This window comes from Pinus tabuliformis, chromosome 3_2 (genome assembly GCF_031772625.1).
Source record: "Pinus tabuliformis cultivar Carrire ecotype Pingquan chromosome 3_2, CPIR1, whole genome shotgun sequence".
Taxonomy (NCBI): domain Eukaryota; kingdom Viridiplantae; phylum Streptophyta; class Pinopsida; order Pinales; family Pinaceae; genus Pinus; species Pinus tabuliformis.
Window position 1 is genome coordinate 1,002,322,025 of NC_142302.1, and position 26,212 is coordinate 1,002,348,236.

The window sequence follows — 26,212 nt, forward strand, 5'->3', positions numbered from 1 at the left end:
TCAATAAACCAGGGGAAAAGTGACTCAGAACGTGGTCAAATACCAAGAAATGATGAAGGGTATTATTTTATAGAAGGGCCATGGATAAATTGTAGCATCCTGGAGACCTGGTGCTTATGCGGGATGTGAGAAGAGAAGACAGAGTGAAACATGGAAAATTTGATCCCTTATGGTTTGGATCCTTCAAGATTTCTTAGGCAAAGGGAAAAACACTTTCTTGCTAGAAAACTTGAAAGGTGAAATGTCTGAGCTGCCTGTGAATGGGTAGTTCCACAAGATTTACTTCTAGCACTAAGAGGTTCATTTTTCACCCATTGTACATACCGGTGAGCCAGTATAAAATATCAGTAGTACTTTCAGTTCTTTATGTATTTTTTATTTTGATTTTATATACCTAAATAAAATTACACCATACCTAATGGAGAGAAGACACTAATTTGTGAGTTCTTAATGCATTACTGGGAATACATTGTCCCCAATTGGAGACGATGTTGTCACCTACTTTTCATCTCCTTGCATTCATGTTTAAGAGACCCTATTTTTTACAAAGGCGATGCAACAGGTTTCATGTTTAGGAAGGGGGACCTAACAAGAGCTTAAATATCAGAAAGGAGTGGAGCATACCACAAATCAAAGGTGAGAGACGAGCTCTCAGAGACTCGAAAGTCATCCTTTTCTTCCTTTTTACCCCTTTCAACACGTGGCAGCAAGTGATAGACACTTAAAGTTGTTATCAGATATTTCATGCTAAGCTATATTCGGGTCACCCAGGATATCAGATGACGTTGACATCAGTGAATAATTCTACTATTGGTTGAATTTGAAGAAGGAAGTGGCAGAATTTGTGGCTAGGTACTTGGATTGTTAATAGGTTAAAGCAAAGTGTAAGCATCTAGGTGGTCTACTACAGCCGAATTTGATTCCATAGTGGAAACGGGAGGTCATTTCTATGGAATTCATTACAGGTTTGTCGAGGAAATCTAGACAACATGATTCCATCATGGTTGTGGTGGACAGGATGACAAAGGTAGCACACTTCATTCCAGTTATTCAGCTAATGATGTAGCATAGGTATTCATCATAGATGTAATGAGGTTGCATGGTGTACCGAAGAAAATTGTGTCAGATAGGGATTCCAAGTTCAATTCTAGATTCTAGAAAGAGTTATTTGTAGTTTTGTATACAGAGTTGGCCTTTAGAACAACTTATTATCCACAGACATATGGACAGATACAGAGGGTCAATGGGATATTAGAGGATATGTTGAGGATGTATGTGATGCATCAGCAACAGAAGTTAGAAGATTACCTTCCACTGGCTGAGCTCGCTTACAAAAATGGGTACTAGGAATATTTGAGAATGAGTATATTTGAGTCATTGTATGGGCAGAGTTGTAATACTCCCATTAATTGGAGTGATCAGGTGAACAGGGTGTTCATTGGACTACATATGTTGGAAAATATGGAATGGTAAATGCAAGTAAGCAAGAAGAATTTGAAGGAAATACACAATAGACAGAAGAGTTATGCATATCAAAACAAGATGTTTAAGGAGTTTCAGGTTGGTGAACAGGTGTACTTGCGCATCAAGCCCAAGAAGAGCTCCTTCAACATTGGATCATGTGCCAAGCTGGCACCTCGGTTTTGCAAACCCTTCAGGATTTTTGAGAGGATTGGACCAATAGCCTATCGACTTGCACTGCCTCCAGTAGTGAAATTCCATGATGTTTTCCATGTGTCATTGCTTAAGAAGTGTGTTAAAGATTTTGATCATGTGATTGACTAGTTTGTATTGCAGGTGGAACCAGAATGAGATTTCCAGTCGGAACCTCAATGCATTTTGCAGAGAAAGGTGCTCATGCTACAAAACCAAGCAATCGAGCAGGTTAAAGTGTAGTGGAAGAACTTTGGGCTTGATGAATCTACATGGGAGATGGAGGATCAGATTCGGGTTATGTATCCTTCTCTATTTGCTAGTTGAGCGAATGCTTTTGGTATATGTTTTGGTGTGATGGTTTGGTACATGTGTATATATGTATATGGATGTAAATACCACCATGAGTTGTGTTATAAATCTCCAATAAGAGTTATGGGTGTCATGTCGTTATGGTTGTCATGTTGTTATGCTTCTCATGTTGGTTTGCTTCTCAGTGGGATGATCATTGTAAATACTACATTGAGCTAAGTTATAAATCTCCATGGGTAGTATGTTTTGTTTTTCAGTACTCTTGTTGGTTGTAGGTGTCATTGAACATCGAGGACAGTGTTCCCCCAAGGAGGATGGTTCTATAACATCCCTGGTTAAAAATTCATATAATAAAGTTAATAAAGAAAAAAATAATAACCATGGTCATGGGACACGTATTCCAAGCTTAATCTTGGGCAAAAACATAGTGACAGGGATCACTTGTGATTAATTAATGGCTATGTAAATTGGCAAAGGATTTAGAAAGGAAAAGTGGCATTAATTGACATTTTATTTATGAAAATAATGGAAATTAGGAGAAAAGGGAGGTGAAAGGCCACAGGTTGCATGTGAGGAGAAAAATGAAGGAAAATAATGAAAATTTGAAGAAAATAGATGCCTCATTAATAAAAATGTTTTTGAGGATCAGTTTGTAGATTTTTGTCAATTTTAGCTTGGAGCTCTCTATTCTACTCTCTCTCTCATACTCTTGGACACTTAGAGTTTTCTTGGAGCACTCTTAGAGGAGTGTGGCATACTTGGGATTTGGAGTGAGAAGGAAAAGGAAGAGGAGGAAATCACAAGAGGACATCGGGATCAGAAGCTACAACGAGTTTTTCTTGTAGGTACCGAGTTGCATGTATGATTTCCTTGCTAGTTTTGGAATGCATGCTCATGCATGTGGTTTCGTGGTTATGATTTGTCATTGGCATGGATGATTTCCTGGATTGATGGTGGATTTGCCTAGCATTGTCTTTTCCTGGATAACCATGGTGTTATGGGTGTCTTTCCTTTTGTATTATGGTTGGCTCTCGTGTCCCTTATGGTTGGGGTTGAGTTACTAGTTCCTGGAAGCCTTTGTTGAACAAAGTCTATGGAATCCTTGTAATAGCTTGGGTTGAGTTACTACTCCTAGAAACCTTGGTTGGACAAACACTCTGGAAGCCCTTGGTGGGTTGAGTTACTAGACCTAGAAGCCCTAGTTGGATAAATGCTCTAGAAGCCCGACAACAATTGTGGGTTGAGTTACTAGTCCTGGAAGCCCTGGTTGGAACAAACGCTTTGGATCCCTGGACAGCTTGGGTAGAGACCAATCTGATGATGGTTAGTGACGTCTGACTATGAGGTGGAATCATTGGTTTAGGGTTAAGGTGGTTTGGCCTCTGGAAGCCTTGTTTTGGTTTTGTTGGATTTCTTCCATGAGATCCCACATTCGTGCTTGGAATATGGCACGGGGGTGATTGGTTGAAAGAAAGATTTGGTTCAACCAATATCTGTTCAGGTGGTACGTGGAAGTCGCAGACCTGGTCGCATTTTTCATATGTTAATAAGAGCTCATTTCCTCTTATATTTTATGGGTAAATATATGTGTTCATATGTGGTTTTTATGATTGTTATATCTTTGTTATTTCTGTTGAATATATGTTGGTTAAGATAATGTTTTATGACAGTATTTATGTATGGCTCTCATCGTGTTTTGATTAAAAAATGAACGAAAAATGAATATATGACCTAATAGATGACAATGCAATTATTGTGATAGAGCAACAATGCTTCTTTATGTATCTTAGATAAGTATGAGAACCCTATGCTCATATTTGTTGTTATGATCTGTAGATTATATATTTGTGATATTTTTTTTATGAAATGATTGTCATGGCTAGTAGGGGTCGAGTTAATTCATTGATCAACTTTTCTCATTAGTACTCTTGTTTTGATGCTATTTATAATTTCTAAAGTTTTCATGAAGTTATGGCCAATGGCCTAAGTCCTAGCCCTGAAAAAGTGGCATAGAATCTGGGATCGCTAGCTCAGAACTAGGTCAGAATGGTTTTGTTTTGTGGATTCCACTTCCTTAATTGTACATGGGGAGTTGAATCACATCATAGGATCCTCTCGTCACATGTTTACCCTAGTGGACCGATTAACTTGGGTAAATGTGGGAGGAAGGTGTTACAATTACTATGTGAAAATGATAGCTACAACATAACAAGTGATCAGCAATAGCATTATTATTGGAAAAAACTTTGTTGCATAAGTATTATAGAAATTTCATGATCAGTTTCGTTGGTTTTGATGTGGAAAAAATAATGAATGGAGGAAAAGAAAGTTCCCTACAAATAAACTATAATTTGTAACAAATTTAAGATAAAATGGTTCGTAATGACATGTTTATGAGCATGGAAAGTAATATACAATAGATCTCTAAGTACATTAACTAACAACCATTTGAATATAAGATGGATGTGTGGATAATATGAAGTTGAAATTTTGCAAAGGTTTTGTTCCATGGTCGGTTATGAGATATCATTTAACTCTATCATATGGTGATAATAAGGTTGTAAGTACTGGTACACAATATGACATTCTTATCAAACAAGCATACCATAGTTCAAGCATGAATAAATCAATACATGGCTCAAACAATGCATTCGACAAGGTATATTACACATCTAGTATTTGTAATGACTTAACAACATGTGTATGAACATAAACTTGTGAATCACATAAGAATGTGGTATTTTGTTTTCCATGGTACATCGTATAGTGTGTAAGTGATGTATTGCAAATAAGGTGGTAAGTATGGTGTTTTATGTTGATATGAAATGTGGTTAATGTGTTGTAACATGAGAACCACTTCAGGACTCTCAACAATGTGAAGTTAGTTGGCAAGAAGGTTTCCAAATTACCTCGGTTTGGATTGCCAAATTTGGAGCTCCTCCTATGAATTCTAGCTTGAAAATACATTTGAAATCCTAGCTTGTTTCTCTCATTTGCTAAGAGTGGGTTAACCCCATTTTCATCATTTTTCCCCTGTTATCATTTCCTTTTGGTTTAATTATGTCATGCATGCAAAATAAATTGTCACTCATTACTACAGCCAAAGCTTATGGTATATATTCTTTGTTGATTTTGCATGGTTATTGTTTTGAATGTATAAGCAAGGGCTCTCATACATATTTTTCTTCAACATTCTCAAAATTTAGTCACAAGTTATATGCCCCTGTTTTGGCCTTTTATTTCTCATACTATAGCATATATGTCACCAATATCAAAGGCGTCGCCTAGTTCCATCTCGTTTTCCCCCAAATGAAAATCAAATGCTACATGTAATGTAACATCCCTGGGTTAAAATTTCATGTAATAAAGTTAATAAAGGAAAAAATAAGACCAAGGTAATGGGACATGTATTCCAAGATGAATGTTGGGCACAACATAGTGATGGGTTATCACTTGTGATTAATAAATGGCTATGCAAATTGGCAAAGGTGTTGGCAAAGGAAAAGTGACATTAATTGGTATTTATTTATGAAAATAATGCAAGAAAATGGGATAAAGGAAGGTGAAAGGTCACATATTTTCATGTGAGGAAAATTGAATGAAAAATAGAGGAAATTGAAGAAAATAGAGGCCTCAATGATAAAAAGGCTTATAAGGATCAATTTAAAGCCTTTTGTCAGTTTTATCTTGGAGCGCTCTTCTATTTTCTCACTCTCTCATACTCTTTCACACTTAGAGCATTCTTGGAGCACTCTAGCTTACTTTGGATTGGGAGAAAGAAGGAAAAGGAAAGTGGGAAAGTGCAAGGGAAAAGGTGGATCAACAGCTACAATTGGATTTCTTTGTAGGTAACAGGTTGCATGTGTGATTTCCTTGCTGATTTATGGATGCATTGTATATGCATGTGATTATCTGGTTATGTTCTATCATTAGCACGAAGGATTGCCTAGATTGACATTGGTTTAGCCTTTCCTTTCCATTTCTTGGATAGCCATGGTATTATGGTTTTTTCCATCTTGATTGTCTTCTGGTTCGTATTCATAATTCCTTTTGACTGTGAATCTGAACAAACACTCTGGAAGCCTTGGAAAAACTCGGGTTCAGTTACTAGTCCTAAAGCCTAGTTTCGGACAAACGATTTGGAGCCCTTGGTGGGTTGAGTCACTAGTCCCTGGAGTCGGATTAGACAAATTCTCTAGAGCCCTGGAAAGCTAGGTAAAGACCGGTATGGTTGATGTTATTTATGTCTGACAGTAAGGTGGAATCATTGGCTGAGGATTGAGGTGGTTTGGCCTTTGGAAGCCCTGGTTTGGTTTTACTTGCTTTATTCTATGAGATCCCACATTCATGCTTGGAATATGGTGTCGAGGTGATTGGCGGAAAGAGATATTTGGTTCAGCCCAACCTATGGTCTAGTGGTACATGGAAGTCCCTGATTTTGTTAGATTTTTCATATGTTAATAAGAGTTTTTCTCTTATTGTACTCTTATGAGTACTTGTACTTGATATAATGTGGTTTTGATGGTTATTCTATCATGGTTTATATGATGTTCATTTGTTGGTTATATGATGCATATTGTCTATGTCTATTGACATATTTTGATTAGTTGATGAATGGTTAATGAATGCATGAGCTAAAAAAATTACTGCAACTATCATGAGAGGGAATTATACCTTTTTGGTGATTCTCAGATAATTTTTAGACCCGTATGTTCATATATGCACTCATGACTTACAGATTACATGTTCACCATATGCTTGACGAAATGACTGTCATGGTTAGGCCTGGATAGACTAAGTCTTTGATAAATTTTTGTATGATTGGATTTTTCATGATCCCATTTATCATTATGGAAAGTTTCATTGAGTTCTGGGCAGTAGTCTAGAAGCTGACCTAGAATTTAGGCTCATAATCTGGGACTGCACCCTCTGAACTTGAGAAATTTGGTTGCAACCACATGGATGGAGTGTTATGAATGAGGTTGGAGGATCCTGTAGTATACCTAGGGGGATAATATGGTGTACAGAGGGAGGTACCCAAGGGAATAATGTAATAATGGGATGGGCCATAGTAATAAATAAGGTGGTTAACCCATATCATGTAAGGGACCACAAGCAGTTAGCAATAATGTAATAAGCCCATGGTATTAGATAGATGGTATTGAGGGAACCATGGTAATGACCCATATTATTGTATGTGTGAGGCCTATATAGAGGCTAGAGACTCCCCATTGAGAGATGTCAAGGATTATTGTATGAACAAGCATATGGCTTGTGGAGTGTTATCCTTCCTTAAGGAGTGAATATATGGTGTTTCCCTACCTTAAAGGTTTGATCAATAAAGAAGCATTTCTATCTATATTCAGTTCTTTTTATTTCTGGATATATTTGCATTATCTTATATTTTCAAATCAAATCTATAACAAGTGGTATCAGAGCACTTTCTTGGGTAAAGCGAAGAATTTTTTTTATTATTATTTTTGCAGAGATTTTTCGGAGCGGCGAGTTTTCGGATCAAATTTGTACGTTCTGGTGCAAACTCTATAGAATCTAATTCCAGATCTAGGTTCTTTGCAAAAAAATACCCAATTTGAAAGAAAAAGATCGACCAAATCGGAGTTTGAATGAGGGAGATATCGCTGATTTAAAAATCAGTTGCGTTGCAAACATTTTTCAGGGCGGCGAGTTTGTTGATAAGATCTGTACATTCTAGTGAAAACTCTGTAGAATCTCATTACAAATCTGGGTTCTTGGTAAAAAAATACCCAATTTGAAAAAAAAATCGGCTGAATCGGAGTCCGGATGAGGGAGATATCGCTGATTTCAAATCAGCTCTTTTTTCGGATTTTTTTGTGATAGTGGGACAATGGCAACGCGAATCTGAAATTCCAGTGCCTAGATCAGGATTTTTATCACATGGGAAGATGCAGAATGGTCATTCCATTTCTAAAAATAGGGCATAATAAATATTCTGAGCAATATTGACTAAACTATGGCCACTTTAAATTTTCGCCAAGTAAGTGATTTTTTCGTGCCGTCTAGCAAGATGTTTTTTACAGGAAAAGATGATAGCCCTACTATTGAAAAATTCATACAGAGTCAAAAGTTCACATATGGGAAACAATGGAAAATTTTATTATCGCTTGGTTTCCAAGATGAGGGTTATAGATGGTGGAACTCAATTTACAACAAGCAATTGTCCTAACTTTCGGATAAAGAATTTGAAAAACTCTTTTTGGACAAATGGTCTCATGCTAGAAAACAGGGGAATGAGACATGTAAGGGGTTACTTTCTACTGGTATCTCCTTATTGCAAGTTCATGGATGTATTCAGAAGGATAAAATCATTGTGTCTATAAATCCTAGTTGCAAGCAAAATCTTATAAATATCAATTTGGAAAAAAAATTGCAAGTTCAAGCAAAACAAATGGAGCACACACAAGTTAATAATGAGGATGTTCAAGTTTATAAAGATTTGAAGCTTTCTATGGATAAGTATGTGTTGCATTGTGATTGTTATACTTCAGATATGGATAACATGGATGTTGTTTTGGGATATCCTTGGATGGAATATGTGGGTACTGTCAATATTAATGTGCAGAAGAAATTCATGAAACTCTAGTATAAAAAGAAGAAAATAACATTGCAGGATATTTCTATTAAGACCCAAGCAGAGACTATGGAGGCAGAAGTACAAATCTCTAATGACACTGACACATCAGATGATGAGCCTTTAATGGTTGAAAACCAAACAGAAACATCAAACCAGGTACCAAAAAAACAGGGAGAATCCAAGGAGGCTGAAGCAAAAAATATTACAAGTACTAATACATCAGATGAGGACTCAGTGGTCATAGTAATATTGGAAGATAAGAAACAATAGCAAGCGCCACAACATGTACTAGCTACTAATCAGGCTCCATTAGGTGGTGAATTAAAGAAAAAGACACAGTTGGTTAAAACTTCAGTATATCACCACCCACATCACCCCATAAGAAAACAACCAACACGATGGCAATGAATTAGCCACAAGGAAAACAACCCCTGCGTGACGGATAGAGAGGGGCGATAATCCACCTACTACACATCAACACAGAAGAGCCGCCAGGGTCAACTTCCATCTCAAGCAAGCAAGGCACCAGTTAGAACGAGGGTTCACCTTTCTCTGGGATGGCTAGATGCACGTGCATGGTACTAGTGGACTACTCTTTTGAGTAGATCTTATTATCTGTGTTCTTCTTATGTTTCGGGGATGAGGGGGTGGAATGTAGTATACCTAGGGGGATAATATGGGGTACAGAGGGAGGTAACAAAGGGAATAATGTAATAATGGGATGGGCCATAGTAATAAATAAGGTGGTTAACCCGTACCATGTAAGGGACCACAAGTAGTTAGCAATAATGTAATAAGCCCATGGTATTAGATAGATGGTATTGATGGAACCATGGTAATGACCCATGGTATTGTATGTATGAGGCTTATACTAGAGACTCCCTATTGAGAGATGTCAAGGAATTTGTATGAACAGACATATGCCTTGTGGCGTGTTCTCCTTCCTTAAGGATTGAATGTATGGTGTTGCCCTACCTTAAGGGTTTTGATCAATAAAGAAGCATTTCTATCTATATTCAGATCTGGTTATTTCTTGGGTATATTTGTATTTTTTATATTTGCAGGTCAGATCTATAACAGATCCCAACCACATGAAGGTATTTTTGTGGGTGCAGTTGTGGGCACAAGGCTGAGAAAAATATGTCTAGCTTAGGGTTCAGACATCTTGGGTGGTTGTTCAACCCTTGAGTGACTTATAGCCCTTGTAGGATGTGGTCAGTTGTGTAACAACGCTGGTAAAAAAATCCATGTAATAAATTTAATAAAGAAAAAATAATAACCATGTCATGGGACATGTATTCCAACATGAATTTTGGGTAAAAACATAGTGATGGGGATCACTTGTGATTAATTAATGGCTATGGAAATTGACAAAGGCAATGGAAAAGGCTTTGGAAAGACAAAGTGGCATTAATTGGCATTTTATTTATGAAAATAATGGAAATTCGGAGAAAATAAAGGTGAAAGGTCACAAGTTGCATGTGAGGAGGAAAATGAAGGAAAATAATGGAAATTTGAAGAAAAAAGAGGCCTCATTAATAAAAATTATTATGAGGATCAATTCATAGCTTTTTGTTATTTCAGTTTTGGAGCTCACATTTTTCTACTCTCAGTCATACTCTTGGACACTTAGAGTTTTCTTGGAGCACTCTTGGAGGAGTGTGGAATACTTGGATTTTTGGAGCAAGAAGGAAAGGGAAGTGCAAGAAATTGCAAGAGGACATCTGGATCAGAAGCTACAACGAGTTTTTCTTGCAAGTACCGATTTGCATGTATGATTTCCTTACTAGTTTTGGCATGCATGGCACATGCATTTCATTTCTTAGTTATGATCTATCATTGACATGGAGGATTGTCTGGATTGATGGTGGATTTTCCTAGCTTTAGCATTTCCTAGATCTCCATGGTGTTGTGGGTGTCTTTGCTTTTGTTTTCTAGTTAGTTCTCATGTTCCTTTGGTTGTGGGTTGAGTTACTAGTTCCTAGAAGCCTCAGTTGGACAAACGCTCTGGAAGCCTTGTAACATCTTGGGTTGAGTTACTAGTCCTAGAAGCCTTGGTTGGGAAAACACTCTAGAATCCCTTGGTGGGTTGAGTTACTACTTTTGGAAGCCCTAGTTGGAAAAATGCTCTAGAAGCCCAGCAACAGTTGTGGGTACTAGTCCTGGAACCCTGGTTGGAACAAACGCTCTGGAGCCCTGGATGGCTTGGGTAGATACCAATCTGGTGATGCTTAATGATGTATGACCGTGAGGTGCAATCACTAGTTGAGGGTTGATGTGGTTTGGCCTTTGGAAGTCCTGGTTTGGTTGTGTTGGAATTCTTCCATGAGATCCCACATTCATGCTTGGAATATGGCACGAGGGTGACAGGATGAAAGAGAGATTTGGTTCAGTCTAGTATTTGGTCAGGTGCTTCATGAAATTCCCATAACTGGTTGCACTTTTCATATTTCAATTAGATCTTATTTCCTCTTTTATTTAATGGGTAAATATACTTATTTATATGTGGTTTTTTTGGATGTTGTATCCTTGTTATTTTTGTTGGTTATATGTTGGTTCTAAGCATGTTTTATGACAGACTTGATGTAAGGCTTCCATCATGTTTTGATTTGAAAATGAATGAACAATGAATATATGACCTAATATATGATAAGGCATCAATGCTTCCTTACGACTCTCAAATAAGTATGAGGCCCTTATGCTCAGATTTGTTTATATGACCTGTAGCTTGCATATTTGTGACATGTTTGACGAAATGCTTGTCATGGCTAGTAGGGGTCCAATCGAGTCATTGATCAATTATTTTCATTAGTATCATTGTTTCAATGTTATTTTTCATTTCTGGAAGTTTCATGAAGTTTTGGCCAGTGTCCTGAGTCCTGGCCCTAAAAAAGTGGCATAGAATCTGGGGTCGATGGCTCAGAACCGACTGAAAAAGTCTTAATTCATTGGTAAACCCTTTTTGTGGGAGTGATTAGAGGGTCTCATTCGAATTCATGCCCATGTCATGGGAGCAATTGAGGCTCTAGGTCAGTAAAATTTCAAGTTACCTCAAGGGTTGGTCACCTAGAAGGGTTGGTTAGCTCCTAAAGGTTTTGTAACATATGTAGAAGGTCAGATTGGTTGTGCTTTTTCGGTTCCAATTCCTTAACTATACATGGGGATTTGAATCAAATCATAGTAGCCTCTCATCACATGTTTACTCCAGGAGACTGGTTAAATTGGGTAAATGTGGGAGGAGGTGTTAAAGAGTGGTATCAAAGCATGTTTCACCCCTTAGACTAGATGGGCGGTTTGTGTTGGTCGTGCATACATGTTGATTACAAATATGTTCCTTATGCATGTGGTTTATGTGCTTGTTTCATATGCATGGCGTTGGTCATAGCTGCAGTGATGTCACCCTCTGAAAAGTTGATGGTGTTGTTGTTGCATGTGGTCGTCATGAGTGTATGTCGGTTGTGCATTAGCCACGCATGTCAGTGCTTATATATTGTTGTTCATCCATTGACATGGTTGTAGTTTCCATGCATGAGGTCATGGTATGAGGTTGGTATGGTCATGCATTGATGACTAGAAAAAGGTTGAAATGATGAGTAAATGTAGATATGATTGTGTTTATATATTTATTGCGCTAATATGGTTGGTCTTGCAAGAGAGATATCCTCCCCTGAACTACACTAAGGTACGCTGGTTTTTTTATGATTTGGTTTAGCTAACATGATATACCTTGCAAAAAGAGAAGATCAAATATGACTAGCAAGATGGTAGACTACAACTCACAATATTCTCCCTATAAATCAAATGAGAAGCATGGTGATGAGTACTCCCCTCACATAGCAGACACCCTGAGAATATTGAAGGTATAAATAAGGAGTTGTAAAGAAGAAAATGACTGAATCATCCAATCATAAGAGGGACTTTCTAGGCAAAAGGAGAAACAAGCAGAGGTCAATGTAGTAATTCTTCAGAGTTTATTAGACTTGAAGAAACAAGGACCACTTAGAATTAGTCATGGACAGGAGGATAGGACTAATGGATCATATGGTAGTAGGTCACATGGTGGGCACAAGTTGATAGAGATGACACAATCAGAGATGGAGTATTCTTGGATACAGCTGATAGACGAGGTAGTGGCATGGGATTTACTCTAAGTTTGGTTTAGACAGGTATCATGGTCATCATCGTTATCATCCTTATAGGAGGAGTGATAGGGTATATTTGACGGATGAGTTCAAGAAATCAAAGCCACCTACATTTGATGGGGAAATGAAGAAGTCACCGGATGCAGAAGCATGGTTTCTTGGTATGAATAAGTTCTTCAAGTTGCACGATTACTCTTAAAACATGAAGGTTAGAATAGCTACATTTAGCCTTATAGGTAAAGCATATATTTGGTCGGAAGATGTAAAGAATTTCAGAGGTATTTATGAAGAGGAGTTGACTTGGAGTGAGTTTGAGAGACTATTTAGGAAAAATTATCTATCGGAGAGATATTATGACAACAAGGTAAAAGAGGCTTGTAAGCTGAAGATAGAATCTATGACCGATGAGGAGTACACTAACAAATTCTTGGAGTTATTGAGATATGTGCCTTACCTCAAGGAGGAGAAGGCCAAGATCCAATGATTCATCAGTGGATTGTTGATAGCATTCAAAGACATGATTGAGTTTGATGAGCCTAGATCATTGGAGGAGGCCATCTGGAAGCTAAAGCATTATTATGAGAAATCAAAGCACATTTCTGAGACTAAGCCAGACTGGAAAGGCAATGCAAAGAATAAAGCAAAATGGAACAAGAAGAAAACAAGACCTTAATATAAAAGTAACAAAGAAAATGTGGAACCGCATAAGAAGTTCAATGCATCTGATAAAGGATAGGGATTTCAGTCTGAGGAGTAGAACTAGGGTGATGGTTGGAAGCGCTTATAGTGTTGGACATGTGGAGGAGAACATCGTAGAGAGAGATTTTCCAAAACATCAGGGTGGTAGTTCACAGATCTACAGTGTGTAGGAGGCACAAACAGTGGGGGATGTTGGACAGAGTGTTCCATAGATCTATGTAGCATTGGAGAACAGGCAGGCATATCACCAGGCGTCTATTATCGAGATGGACGATAAGCTTTGTGATCAAGTTGTTTCTATTTTGATTGACCCTGGATCTAATTATAGTTATGTTAATCCTGACCTAGTGGATAAGTGTGGTTTGAATAAAGAAGTGCATGCAGAATCTTGGTTAGTGTAGTTGGCTACAAGTACAAAGAAGAGAGTTCATCATTGGGTAAGAGCTTGTGCATTTGAGTTGAATTGTATGACTACATGAGCACATTTGAATGTATTGCCATTTGGATCATATAATATGTTGTTGGGCATGGATTAGTTGTATATTCATAGGACCAAGTGGATTGTTATTGTAGGTTTTAACCCTGTACAGAAATTACCTGCATACGAATTCTTAAACAAAGAAAATAAACAATGCGAGAGCATAACCCATAAAACACATATGCACAGAGATTTTTCCCTGGATCCCAAAACCGGGACTACCAGCTTGATTTTTCATTATTTCCTTTCAATGTTACAATACATATTTATACATGCCGAAGCATCCAATACCATGGACCGAAAACCATTGTGTCCAATACCATGGACCGAAAACCATCGCATCCAAAAAACATGTGCGAAAATAATGCACAAAACCATAGGTGGGTCCGCCCAACCTAACATATGGTCCAAAACCAAAATTTTCCGGGGCGCTGCCCCGGACCCCATAAAGTGGGGTTACGGGTGCCCTTCAAACCCCCTTTTAACTACGTGGAAAGAATATAACACAACCCAACAATCTCCCACTTGTTGTTTTCTTTCCACAGGGGGCCAAAGGAGAGCTTAGTCATTTTTTCAGCCCTGAGATTCCCGTTGCTTCTCTACACCAAGAGAACTTCTCAGAGCTCACAGATTTTGTCAATGCATCTGCAGTATTCTTCAAAGTGTCCACCTTTACCAGCAACACCTTTCTGTCTTCTATCATATCCCTCACAAAGTGATACTGAACATCAATGTGCTTTGTCTTTGAATGATAAGCAGGGTTCTTTGCCAAGAAAATTGCACTTTGGCTGTCACATTCTATTCTTATAGCTCCCTGTACTAACCCCATACTTGAACACAATCTCTGCAACCAAACTGCTTCCTTGCTTGCATGAGTGGCTGCCATGTATTCTGCCTCTGTAGTTGATAGTGCCACTACAGATTGTTTCTTACTCATCCAACTGACTGCACCTCCAAATAGGTTAAACACATACCCACTTGTATATCTTCTCTGATCCAGATCTCCAGCCTAGTCTGCATCAACAAAGCCATGAATATCCAACACTCTGTCCAATCCTAGTCTTCCTTGGTAGCACAAACCATAATCACTAGTGCCACGCAAATACCTGAAAACCCGCTTCACTGTTGTCCAGTGCTCCTTCCCAGGTTTTGACATAAACCTGCTCAATACTCCCACTGCATGTGCAATGTCTAGTCTAGTACAGACCATTGCATACATCAGGCTACCCACTACACTTGCATATGGAACACAGGACATGTCCTCTTCCTCTTCTTGTGTCTTGGGACACTGTTCAGCAGATAACCTCACACCTACAGGAATAGGAACCTTCACCGGTTTACTATCCTGCATATTAAACCTCTGGAGTATTGTCTCGACATACTTCCTCTGGTTTAACCAGAGCTTCCTCTTTGACCGATCTCTTTTAATTTCCATGCCAAAAATATAGTTTGCAGCACCAATATCTTTCATGTCGAATTTGGAGGACAATTGGGTCTTCAAATCCTAGATAATTTCTTTGTCATTTCCAACCAGCAACATATCATCCACATACAAGACCAGATAAATAATATGGTCACCAATTAATTTAAAATACACACAATGATCTGCTTTGCTTCTGGTGAAGCCAAGTCCCCGTATAAATGTATCAAATTTTTGATACCACATCCTTGGTGACTGTTTTAACCCATACAGAGACTTCTTTAACTTGCATACCAGTTCTTTCTTACCCTTCACCGCAAAGCCTTCAGGTTGCTTCATGTAGATTTCCTCTTCCAAATCCCCGTGAAGAAATGTTGTCTTCACATCCATCTGTTCTACCTCAAAATCAAAAGCAGCAGCAATAGATAAAGTAATCTAATAGAAGTTACCTTGGCAACAGGAGAAAAAATATCACCAAAATCAATTCCCGGCATCTCGGAATAACCTTTTGCTACCAACCGAGCTTTGTATTTCTCCACCTTTCCTTCTGCATTTGTCTTCTTCTTGAACACCCATTTGCTGCCAATGGGTTTCCTTCCAGCCGGCAACTCCACCAGATCCCAAGCCTCATTTTTGTGCAAAGATGCCATTTCATCGACCATGGCCTCTTTCCAGAGTTTTCCATCCTCTGAATCCACTGCTTCCTTCACAGTTCCGGGGTTTCTTACCAGTCCATACTTCTTGTGGAGTCTTATCCTCCAACGCTGATGAAGGTGATCTGTTGATCAGGTAACATGCAGTATCCACCGCCTCTGCCCAGAATTCCTGTCCTAACCTGGCACCACTGAGCATGCTTCTTTCCCTTTCCATCAACATCTTGTTCATTCTTTATGTGACTCCATTTTGCTGAGGTGTATATGGAGTAGTCTTCTGCCGTGCTATACCACACTTCTTACAAAATTCTTCAAATTCCTTGCTGCAAATTTCTCCACTGTCCTCGGCACCTTTATCTTCTTCTCTGTTTGATTTTCCACCAAAGCCTTAAATTCTTTAAACCTGTCAAAGACTTCAGATTTCTTCTTAAGAAAATATATCCATGTATTCCTTGAGAAGTCATCTATGAATGATACATAGTACACAGACTTACCCAGTGATGGAACCTTCACAGGTCCAAACACATCACTGTGCACAAGCTCTAATATTTGTTTCGTCATCTTACCACCAGAGGGAAACTCACCCGATTCCACTTCCCATATACACAATTTTCACAGAAATCAAAATCCAGAGAGCTATTATCCATACCTTCTACCATACCTTTACCATGAAGTATTCGAAGGCCCTTCTCTCCAATATGTCCAAGCCTTTGATGCCACAACATGGTCTTCTCTCCAGAGACCACTAGATTCTCTACTACATTTTCAGAAACCATAGAACTATTGCACCCATCAACAACAGTGCTACCTTGCAACTTGTACAGAGTTCCAATCAGAACTCCCCGCATTAATATCAGTGCTCCTCAAACCATCTTGCAGGTATCTTTCTCGAACACCGTCTTTACACCTGCATCATCCAACTTGCTTACAAAAATCAGATTTCTGGCCAATGCAGGAATATGTAGAACACCCGGAAGTGTTCTAACCCTTCCACCTTGCAACTTCAACTTTACTTTTCCCCGACCAATGATTCTAGCCTTCCTATCATCTCCTAAGAAGACATCACCACCATCGTATTTCTCATACTCGCAGAACCACTCTCTATGGGGAGTGAAGTGAAAGGATGCACCTGAGTCAATCAACCATGCCTCATGATCTACATGTGTACTTGAAGAAGCCAGGTACACATCCCCACCTTCATCTGAGGTGGTTTTCGCCTCTGCAGAAGGAGCATCATCAGATCCCTTTCCTTTATCAGAAGCTTTAGATTTACAATCCCTTCTGAAGTTCCCTTCCTTTCCACATTTCCAGCACACCACCTTTGTAGGTTTTCCTGGAGATTTAGATCTCCCTCTAGATTTAGATCTCCCACTCGATGACTTATTTTTGTTTCTGTTCTGGGACCGTCCTCGTACAGACAAGGCATCACCATTCTGGTTGTCCATATTTTTCCGTCTCATCTCCTCCGTCAGCAAGGCTGAGACTATTTCATCAAACTGCAAAGCATTTGCATTGCTACCTATTGCAATAACCAGACTATCCCACGAATCTGGTAGAGAACACAACAGACTGATGCACTTATCTTCATCTGAAATTTTAATATCAACAGATAATAACTTACTTACCATAGTATTAAACGCATTCAGATGCTCTGTCACAAAATCTCCATCTTTCATCCTCAGGTTATACAGCTTTTTCCGCAGGAACAGTTTATTCACCAGAGACTTAGATTGGTACAAAGTCCCTAACTTGACCCACAAAGCCTTTGCCGTAGCTTCCCCTGATACATTCAGTAATACTGAATCCGAGACACACAATCGTATTGTGCTCTTTTCCTTCCGATCCAACTTCTTCCATTCTTCATCGGTCACTCCCGATGGTTTAGTACCCGGATCTACCGCGATCCACTGATCTTTATCCACCAACATATCCTCCATCTTGAGTTTCCACAACTCAAAATTCTAACCATTGAACTTCTCAATCTCTATCTCTCCACTGCTCGCCATCTTCTTTCACCACCAGAATCGATCTCGCAGATCTCCCACTGAACAGGGTCTACCACAGGCCCGAGCAAAACCCCTCAGCAACAAAGGCGTCCCCTTGAAGCCAAAACAGCTCTGATACCAAATGTAGGTTTTAACCCTGTACAGAAATTACCTGCATACGAATTCTTAAACAAAGAAAATAAACAATGTGAGAGCATAACCCATAAAACACATATGCACAGAGATTTTTCCCTGGATCCCAAAACCGGGACTACCAGCTTGATTTTTCATTATGTTCCTTTCAATGTTACAATACATATTTATACATGCTGAAGCATCCAATACCATGGATGAAAAACCATCGCGTCCAATACCATGGCTCGAAAACCATCACGTCTAAAAAACATGTGCGAAAATCATGCACAAAACCATAGGTGGGTCCGCCCAACCTAACATATGGTCCAAAACCAAAATTTTCTGGGGCGCTGCCCCGGACCCCATAAAGTGGGGTTACGGGTGCCCTTCAAACCCCCTATTAACTACGTGGAAAGAATATAACACAACCCAATAGTTATGACAAGGTTATTGAGTGCTTGGATGACAATGGGGAACAAAGAGTCTTGCAGGGTAAGAAGAAGGAAACATTAGTTAGAATGGTGACAGCTATGTAGGCGAAGTGCAGTCGCAGGAAAGGGTGTGTCTTATTCACTATGCATATTTCTAGTGGAAAAAGTATGGAAGTTGAGGATGTTGATGTCTTGAGAAAGTACCTAGTTCTACAATAGTTTCAAGATGTGTTTCTGGCAAAGATTTCAAAGTTTTCACCTCAAAGGGAAGTATACTTTTCGATTGAGTTGGTACGAGGGGCAGCACCAACATCAAAGGCACCTTACATGATGAGCACACTGGAGTTGGTGGAGTTGAAGTTTTTGTTGAAGGAAATGCATGACAAGGGATACATTAGGCCAAGTGTGTCGTGCACCAGTGTTGTTTGTGAAGAAGAATGATGGTACTCTAAGGTTATTCATTAATTATAGGCAGTTGAACAAAGTGACCATCAAGAACATGTATCTGTTGTCGAGGATTAATGACTTGTTTGATGAGTTGAAGGGAGAAATAGTGTTCTAAAATATTAATCTGAGATCAAGATATCATCAGGTACACATTAAAGCAGAGGAAATTATCTACAACATTGTTTTTCGAACCAGGTATGGGCATTATGATTTTGTTGTAGTTCCATTTGGTTTCACTAATACTCTAGGTACTTTTATGTGCTTGATGAATAGTGTGTTGTGTCCATATCTCGATAAGTTGTTATTGTAATCATTGATGATATATTGGTATGTTCTAAAAATGAGGCATCAATTATATACCAAGATTAACAAATGCAGTTTTTTCATATATCGGTACACTACATGGGGCATGTGGTTTCCAAGGAAGGCATAGCAGTGGATCCATAAAAGATAGGGGCTTTCATGGAGTGGGAAGATTCTAGAAATGTGGATGAGGTAAGATCATTGATGGGGTTAGAAAGTTCATCAGGAAACTCTCACATAATGCTTATCCTATTACATCATTGCAAAGGAAAGGTAAGAAATTTTAATGGACAGAGGAATGTGTAGCCAGTTTTGAGTAGTTGAAGAAGTTGTTGCCAAATGCTCCAGTTTTAAATATTGCAGATCCATACACATACTTTGTGGTATGTACAGATGCTTGCAAGAGAGGGCTTGGTGGTGTCCTTATGCAGGAAGGACAGGTAGTATGCTATAAATCAAGGAAATTGAATAAGAATGAGCAGAATTACCCGAAACATGATCTTGAGTTGGTAACGATCATACATGCTTTGAAGATGTGGAGGCACTATCTTCTCGGCAGGCAGTTCATCTTGATGCGTGATCACATTGGATTAAGGTATCTATTCGACCAATTGAATTTGAATGTCAGGCAAGCTAGATGCTTGGTTGCGATCAATGAGTTCGAATTTGAGATCAGGTACATTAAAGGTAAAGAGAACATGGTTGCATATGCTCTTAATAGAAGGATATAGGTGAATCATAGAGCAACAATGAACTTTTATTGGACAAATTTACAAGATAGGATCATGCAAACAGGTCAGCAGGATGACAGGTACAGGGAGCTTATGCATAGGTTACAGCAAGGTACAGGTGATGAGGATGTGGACTATCGTCTCACAGCAGATGGCTTGGTCAGATTTATGGATAGGATATATGTGTCAGACAATAGTGAACTAAAGAAGCTTATCTTAAGGGAATTTCATGCTAATACATATTCAGGTCACCCAGGATATCAGAAGACATTGACAGCAGTTAAGAAGTTTTACTATTGGCCGATCTTGAAGAGGGGAGTGGCAGAGTTTATGGCTAGATGCTTGGATTGTTAACAGGTAAAGGTAGACTGTAAGCACCCAGGTGGTCTACTACAACTAATTCTGATTCCAAAGTGGAAATGGGAGGTCATTTCCATGGACTTCATTACAGCTTTGTCGATGACATCTAGACAACATGATTCTATCATGGTTTTAGTTGAAAGGTTGACAAAGGTAGTGCACTTAATTCCAGTGAAGTCTACTTATTCAATTAATGATGTAGGATAGTTCTTCATCAAAGATGTAGTGAGGTTGCATGGTGTTCTGAAGAATATTGTGTCAGACGGGGATACTAAGTTCACTTCGAGATTCTGGAAGGAGTTATTTGTAGGTTTGGGTACAGAATTTGCCTTCGGCACAGCTTATCATCTGCAGACAAATGGAAAAACAAAGAGGGTCAACGGGATTTTTCAAGACATGTTGAGAATGTACATCATGCATCAGTAGCAAAAGTGGGAAGAGTATCTTCAACTAGTAGAGTTTTCTTACAACAATGGCTATCAAGAATCTTTGAGGATGAGTCTGTTTGAGGCATTGTATGGGTGGAGTTGTAATACTCCCATCAGTTGGAGTGATCCAGTGAATAGGGTGTTGATTGGACCAAACATGTTGGAGGAGATGGAATAGGAAATGGAGGTAATCAAGAAAAATTTGAAGGCAGCACAAGACAGACACAAGAGTTATGCATATCATAACACATTGTTTAAGGATTTTTAGGTCAGGGAACAAGTGTACTTGCATATCAAGCCCAAGAAGAGCTCTTTGAGGATTGGATAATGTGCTAAGATGGCACCTTAGTTTTATGGACCTTTCAGGATTCTTGAGAGGATTGGACCAGAAGCCTATCGAGTTGCACTGCCTCTGACAGTCGAAGTCCATGATGTTTTCCATGTGTCATTGCTTAAGAAGTATGTTAAAGACGTTGATCTTTTGATTGACTAGTTTGTATTGCAGTTGGAACTAAAAGGAGAATTACAGCCGGAACCTCAATGCATTTTGAAGAGAAAGATGCCCATGCTTTGGAACTAAGCAATCAAGCAGGTTAAAGTGTAATCTAAGCATTTTGGGCCCGATGAAGCTACATGAGAGATGGTGGATCAAATGTGGGTTATGTATCCTTCTTTATTCACTAGTTGAGCGAACGTTTTTGGCATATATTTTGGTTTGATGTTTGGTCTTTGTATATATGTATATGGATGTAAATACTGCCATGAGTTGTGTTATAAAGCTCCAATAAGTGGTATGGGTGTCATGCCATTATGGTTGTCATGTTGTTATTTTTCTCATGTTGGTTTGCTTCTCACTAGTTTGATCATTGTAAATATTGCAACGGGCTAAGTTATAAAGCTCCATGGGTAGTATGTTTTGCTTTCAGTGGCCTTGCTAGTTGTAGGTGTCATTGAACACCGAGGACGGTGTTCCCCCAAGGGGGAGGGTTCTGTAACAACCCTAGTCAAAAATCCATGTAATAAAGTTAATAAATGCAAAATAATAACCATGGTCATGGGACATGTATTCCAAGTTGAATGTTGGGAAAAAACATAGTGATGGGGATCACTTGTGATTAATCAATGGCTATGGAAATTGGCAAAGGTAATGGAAATGGCTTTGGAAAGTTAAAGTGGCATTAATTGGCATTTTATTTATGAAAATAATGGAAATCAGCATAAAAAAAAGTTGAAAGGTTACAGGTTGCATGTGAGGAGAAAAATGAAGGAAAATAATGGGAAATTGAAGAAAATACAGGCCTCGTTAATAAAAAGGCTTCTGAGGATCAGTTCATAACTTTTTTTCAGTTCAATTTTGGAGCTCACATTTTTCTACTCTCTCTCATACTCTTAGACACTTAGATTTTTCTTAGAGCACTCTTGGAGGAGTGTGGCGTAATTTGAGTTTTGGAGCAAAGGCAAAGGAAGAGCAAGAAAGTGCAAGACGACATCAGAATCGATAACTACAGCGGGTTTTGCTTGCAGGTACTGAGTTGCATGTATGATTCCCTTAATATTTTTGGCATGCATGGCACATGCATGTTGTTTCTTGGTTATGATATGTCATTGGCATGGAGGATTTACTGGATTGATGGTGGATTTTCCTAGCCTTGCCATTTCCTGGATAGCCATGGTGTTATGGGTGTCTTTCCTTTTGTTTTCTGGTTGGTTCTCATGTTCCTTTGGTTGTGGGTTGAGTTACTAGTTCCTGGAAGCCTTAGTTGGACAAACATTCTGGAAGCCCTGGTTGGACAAATGCTCTGGAAGCATGGCAACAGTTGTGGGTTGAGTTACTAGTCCCGGAAGACCTGGTTGGAACAAATGCTTTGGAGCCCTATACGGATTTGGTAGAGACCAATATGGTGATGATTAGTGATGTCTGGTCGTGAGGTGGAATCACTGGTTGAGGGTTGAGGTGGTTTGGCCTCCGGAAGCCCTGGTCTAGTTTTGTTGGAATTGTTCCATGAAATCCCATATTCATGCTTGGAATATGGCATGGGGGTGACTGGCTAAAAGAGAGATTTGGTTCAACCTAGTCTATGGTCGAGTGGTTCGTGGAAGTCCTAGACCTAGTTGCACTTTTCATATGTTAATAAGAGCTTCTTTCCTCTTGTATTTGATGGGTAAATATACTTATTTATATGTGGTTTTTATGGTTTTTATGTCCTTGTTATCTATATTGGTTATATGTTGGTTATGAGCATGTTTTATGACAGACTTGATGTATGGCTTTTATAATGTTTTGATTTGAAAATGAATGAACAATGAATATATGACCTAATAGATGAAAATGCAATTATTGTGATAAGGCATTAGTGATTCCTTACGATTTTCAGATAAGTATGAGACCCCTATGCGCAAATCTATTGATATGACCTATAGATTGCATATTTGTGACATGTTTGACAAAATTCCTGTCATGGATAGTAGGAGTCCAATCAATCCATTGATCAAGTATTTGCATTAGTATCATTGTTTCGATGTTATTTTTTTCATTTCTTGAAGTTTCATGAAGTTTTGGGCAGTGTCCTGTGTCTTGGCCCTGAAAAATTGGCTCAGAATCTGGGGTCGTTGGCTCAGAACTAGTTGAAAAACTCCCCAATCTCTAGCATTCCCTTATTGTGGGAGCTACTCGAGGGTCCCTTTTACATGCATGCCAATGTCATGGGAGTGACTAAGGCTCAAGGTCAGTAAAATGTTAAGTTACCTAAGGGGTTGGTCACCTGGAAGGGTTGGTTTGCTCCTGAAGGTTTTGTAACATGTGTAAATGGTTAGATTTGTTATTTGTTGGCAGTTCCACTTCCTTAACTGTACATGGGGATTTGAATCATATCATAGTATCCTCTCATCACATGTTTAACCCAGTGGACTAGTTAACTTGGGTAAATGTGGGAGGAGGGTGAAGTTTTCAGTTTTTCGTCAATAGTCGGCCCCATTTCCTTAAGTGGACCTAGGAGGTTGGGTCAGGTCATAGTAGCTCTCCCTCTCATGTTTACCCTAGAAGGTTGGTGAAATTGGGTAAATTTGGGAGGGGTGGTTACAGATTAGTATCAGAGCTCTCAATTTCAACACTTGGACTGGATGGGCGAAATGTGTTTGTCATGCATGTGTTAGGTCCCTATAATACTAGTGTAGCCCCCTTATTGTTATTGTTAGTGTAGACCACTTTTTGTTATTGTTAATGTAGCCCCCATATTAATATTTTTGTACCCCATAGAAGCCCACTATCGTTATTGGTGTGCCCTTACATTATTATTGTTATGTAGGCTCTGATTATATTATGACCCCTTAGACTCCTATATATAGAAAGGAGGTGTTTTCATTTGTAGCATTCAAGAATTTTTCTTTTATGTGATGTAAAGGAGGTTTCCCCTTGAAGAGACTAATTCTCAATTTATTGGTCTATCTTTTCTTCTATTTTGTGATCTAGTTGCATAACATTTGGTATTAAAGCTTTGGATTCTAGGGTTTCGCTACTTCAAACAAGTCATCTTGGAATTTATTTTTTAATTTTTTTTTTGCCCTGAGGCTATAGAAACTGAAATTTAGACCACGTCAAGCTGAAATATCGATGAACTTTGTGTAAAAGTTTCAGATCTTGGTTTGTTGTATTTTCTAAGATATAGGCCGAAGAAGTTAGGGTCTTTGCAGACTCCAGACTTCAATCTCAAACAGGTGACCTAGGGAAATCATCATAACTTTCTCTTTGAGCATCAGATTTGAATTTCGTAAAAATTGGCTAAAATTTCACGGATTGTAGTTTTTTGTATATCAGGTTTAGGTCCGAAGGTCGAAACAATGACATGTGGAATTCCGTACGAGTTATCTCTACTAACTAGTCTATAACTTGGTCATTGTGGGAGATAGGGAATAACTTTTTCTTGAAGAATCCACTCTTAGTCTGACTTGTGGCAATGGAAAGAAGACTCAGAGGGATACTAGAGGACCAAATTTAAGGCCTTGTAGATCTGAAATTACAGAGATACCACATTTTCAATATTTAGCTCTTAAAAATCAAGAAAAAATTGTGTAATTTTTTTAAATTTTGCATAACTTTTGTTTGAAAAATCAGTTTGAAGTGATTCAAAGGGACTAGTGAAGCATATATATCATTGTTTTGTTCCAAAATGAATCAAAACAAAAAATGGACACACCTAGTAAGCAACCATAAATATATACTATGACACATGAAGGAGAGGAAGAAACACAACATGATATATCAAAATTACGAGACCAAGTGCAACAAATTTCACTCTCCCAAAGAGTAAACAAAAATGAACTAGAAGCTAAGATGGATGGTTTAGAAGAAAAAATAAAAGGAAACATGGAAGGAATGAAGGATCATTTAAAATCATATATGGGATTTTTTAAAGTAGACATGGGCGCAATGAATGTCAAATTGAAAGGGTTGATAAAGTTGCTACAAGAAAGGCTTCCCAATGGTGATAAGGTAATCCATGAAAATAATGATGAGGACCAAAGGAATATGAATTATGGTTTTAGAGACTCCAATGTTGGGTTTAAGACCCATAACATTCCAAATATTGACATGAGGAAGTTTGATGACAAGGATCCGATAACATGGATACTCCAGATGGAGCAATTCTTTGATCTACATGATGTGTCGCACACACAAAAGGTACGCATTGCATATTTATGTTTAGAACAAAATCAGTTTGTGTGGTATCAATGGATTTTTTCTCGTAATTCAATTGTCACTTGCACAATTTTTGCAGAAGAATAGGTAGCACATTATGAGGATACCAAGATCAATACCTTCTTTAGCCAATTGATTAATATCAAACAAAAGGGTTTAATGTCGGAGAACATTGAGGACTTCCAAAGATTGAATATCAAGGTAAATGATATTCCATAGGAGCATATGATTGATGTATTAATAGGGTATTTAAAGGATAACATCCAACATGAGGTTCAGCTTTGGGAATCAGATTCATTGAAGAAGGCATTCAAGGTGACAAGAAAAGTTGAAAGAAAAATTATGGCAACAAGGAAGTATACCACTCACAACTATAAAGATGGCAATGTTGTTGCTCCTATCCTCCCACAACCTACAAGGTTGACACCACAACAACTAGAGGAAAAAAGAGCAGAAGGGCTTTGTTACATTTTTGATGGAAAATACACTAAGGGTCATAAATGTGCCGAGAAGAAATTATTTTACATAGATTGTGAAGAGGAGGAAGAGAAGGAACAAGAAACATCAAAAGAAGAGGATCTACACCAAGAACCAGCCCCAGAGAAAGAAGAAATGAATATGACCATAGCTTGTAATGCATTGGTAGGAATTACCACTCCTTAAACTCTCAAGATAAAAGGATATATCAAGAAGAAAAAAAGGTAATAGTGTTGATCGATTCTTGTA